Raw genomic sequence first — 3,090 nt, 5'->3', positions numbered from 1 at the left:
CTGAGAGCACCGTGAGTGGGCCAAGGCTCGGCTGCAGCGAGCGGGCACCGCGCCTGCAGCTCGGAGGACGGGTGGCCGCATTGCAGCCAAACTGCTCCCAAGAGCAGAGGAGGCAGATCAGACGCTTCAAACTGCTTCGCTCCCCCCACCCCATCTCGGCGGCACTAAAGGTAGCACAGTGTGCTGGTGACCTATCCTATGCTTTCCTTGTTAAGTAACCTTGGCTTTTTCTAACTTCCCTCTACTTTCCTCTTTCCTTCTCTTTGACTCTTTTACTGTCAAATAAAATACATCCATTTTTTGGCATCAACATTTAATCTCGTTTGGTTTTAATCTCGTATCGGGGAATATTTTGATATTCTTCTAAGTTCTTTCCGGTTTATGCTCAGAGACTTAGCTTGCTTTGCTTTTCTGGGTCTGAACCAGATCGTAACATTTTAATGGCGTTGTCAGAAGGATCCCCGTAAAATGAGAGTGTTGTTTCCAAAAAATCCATGAATTGCTAATTCTTATGATTGGATCATTTTAGAAAAGTAAAACAACGTACCTTTCCACATTTCCTAACACCTCTCTACCTTTCTTACTCTGTCTTACTCTTTTGTTTGTTTGTTTGTTTGTTTACTTGCTTGTGTGTTTGCACATGCACCTGTGCTAAAAACGGTGCTCCGGAGGCCCAAGGTCTGGGAAATTGGCACTCCTGTAGGTAAAAGACCTGGGAGTTTGGAAAGTAATTTTGAGACTTGTAACTTTGGTAAACACTAGGTGCTCTCGAGGTGTAAGGAGTAGGACCTCGGAAAATATTTTTTAAGGGGTGTCCCTCAAGAGAGACTACTCCGGTGTTTGTAACTTTGTTTGGTTTGCTATAAGAGGAACCTTCCCAGAGTGCAGGGGTGAGACTTTTGTAAATTTACTTTACGCTGGGCACCCTCTGGGAATGATCACGCCGACATTTGTAAGTAACATGGGACATCATACACAAGCTTTGTTTACTTTGTTGGATGAATTTGGTGCCAGGCCATCTCCTCCAGGGACGGACTGGGCACAAAACTATTGGTATAATATCCAAGCACTTGTTGATTCAGTCTCTGTCCTGCGCACAGGAGCGAGACTCAAAAAAGGTAAAGCAAAACCAATGGTATGTTCTGCCTTAGCTGCTGCTGTGCTAGCTGCAGTAGAACACAGAGAGCACCAGCAGAAAGCTGATAGGGAAGTTATTGCTTCATTACAAGATTTGGCTAAAGCATTGCAATTTCAGCGGGAGCTAACACCCACCTCCTCCAGGAAGAGATAAGGAATGAAAGGGCTACTACCCGTGTGCTCCGAGAGCAGCTGTATGCAAGATTAGCAAATGAGGGAAAAAAGGAGTCAGAGCTGGAACTATCTAAAGAAACATACCCCCTCTCGGACTTAGAATCCTTGCGTAATCACTCAGAAAAGCCCTCAGCCTCACTTCGTCCCTTAATTAAAACAGAACACAACCATGAGGGCTCGGACGACGACACACCCGACATAACCACAGAAGAAATCCCATCTACAGCTACTGAATTGGCCAAACTAAAGAAAGAATATAGCCCAAGTTGCAAAGAATCTGAAACTCAGTATGTTTGGAGACTCCCTCTCACAGGGGGTGACCAAATTCTGTTCTCAGAAAAAGAGGCAGAAGGGTACTGGGGGGCAGGAGTCTTCCTTAGCACAGGAGATAACCGTGCTCCTTGGTCCCTCCCCAGAGAGCTGCTTATTGGGCTGGCGGACTCAGTCCTTGAGAAAGAGGAGATCCCCTGGCTATCGTAGGGAATGTCAGTCAAATTGTAGAAAGTGTACAGAAAGCGGCTTGTTTACAAATGATGCACGACAGGAAATTAACACCACGAGGTCAATCTCCACTGATGGTGCCTGTAGATCCTGAGAGAATGATACCTCTTATCGGAGGCCTCCCTGAAGCTGTGAAACCCATAGGCATGCAGCTAAAAGGATGAACAGAAAGTCTCCCAATTGCAGAAAGAGCTGTAGCCACCTTGGAGGCAGCAGCTATTTCCCCCAGTCTTAACCGGGCAAAAGGTAAGGTTTGGACCTGGGGGGAGGTGGCACAAGAATGAATTAATTATGGGAGAAAATATGGCCCAATTCCTTCAAATACAACTGATTCTAGATCAATTCGGCGCACAGAGTGCAAAACCCTGTCCCCAGCAAAACTCCAAAAGGTAATGTTCTCCCCTGGGCTGGGTAGATGAACAAATACAGGATAAGAACACAAGGAGAAAAGAAATGCCCTGTGGGTTGCAGGCTTACAAAAGGGAGTCCCAGGGACCCTAATGGATGGCCAGCCCACTAATAAATTAGAACTATTAATCCAAGAGTGGCCAGCAAAAGAGGAACCATTAAAAGCTGTCCCTGCTACAGCCCCTCCCCTGGAGGGGCCACAAGAAAGGGAAGGTGACAGAAAGCCCTTATCTTTGTCCGCAGAAGGGAAGCCAGGGGGGCGAAGGGTGGATTCACATCAGGCGCCTTTCTAACAATTCCAGAGGAGACCTATTAATAACCTGTCCTATTGGTCCCCACAAAACCCCTGTAACTTTTTTAGTAGATACTGGTGCTCAGGGGTCTGCCCTTAAAACTGAAGATGCCTCCTCTGTCACTTTCTCGCGCTTTCACGTGTCGGAGGAAAATAACTTTAAGGGATGGGACTATGCAATTACACAAATTTATTGTTTAAAATAACAAATGCATCAGTCCTGGCGTGAGATTTTACAACACCTCCGAGTAATGGCGACTAGTCACAAGATTTAGGTTACATCATCATTTATAACTTTCTAATCCAATAGACACTTAAAACGACACTTTGTTTTGGATTTATGACCTATCACCTGTGGCACTTCTCACTGCAATGCAGCTATGTCTTGACCAATAACTTCTCATGTCATGCACACACAGATGTCTCTCTTATACCACCTACATTCTTAACTTAAACTATATAAAATAACACTATGGTATTTTAAAATCCTCCACCAAAACACCCAGTGTACAATTTTACTTATAATGATAGGAACACAAGTTTTTTAATCCTTTTGCTTAAAGTCTATAAATCTCTCT

General features: G+C 44.9%; 1 pseudogene; it reads left to right on the top strand.

Annotated features, from left to right (window-relative positions):
* Positions 1-6: 6 nt before the first annotated feature.
* On the top strand, positions 7-2,763 carry LOC103612044 (annotated as a pseudogene).
* The last annotated feature ends 327 nt before the right edge of the window (positions 2,764-3,090 follow it).

This window comes from Corvus brachyrhynchos, unplaced genomic scaffold (genome assembly GCF_000691975.1).
Source record: "Corvus brachyrhynchos isolate BGI_N302 unplaced genomic scaffold, ASM69197v1 scaffold4673, whole genome shotgun sequence".
In the NCBI taxonomy this organism is placed as follows: domain Eukaryota; kingdom Metazoa; phylum Chordata; class Aves; order Passeriformes; family Corvidae; genus Corvus; species Corvus brachyrhynchos.
The sequence above is the reverse complement of the archived record's forward strand: the minus strand, read 5'-3'. Positions and strand labels throughout refer to the sequence as shown.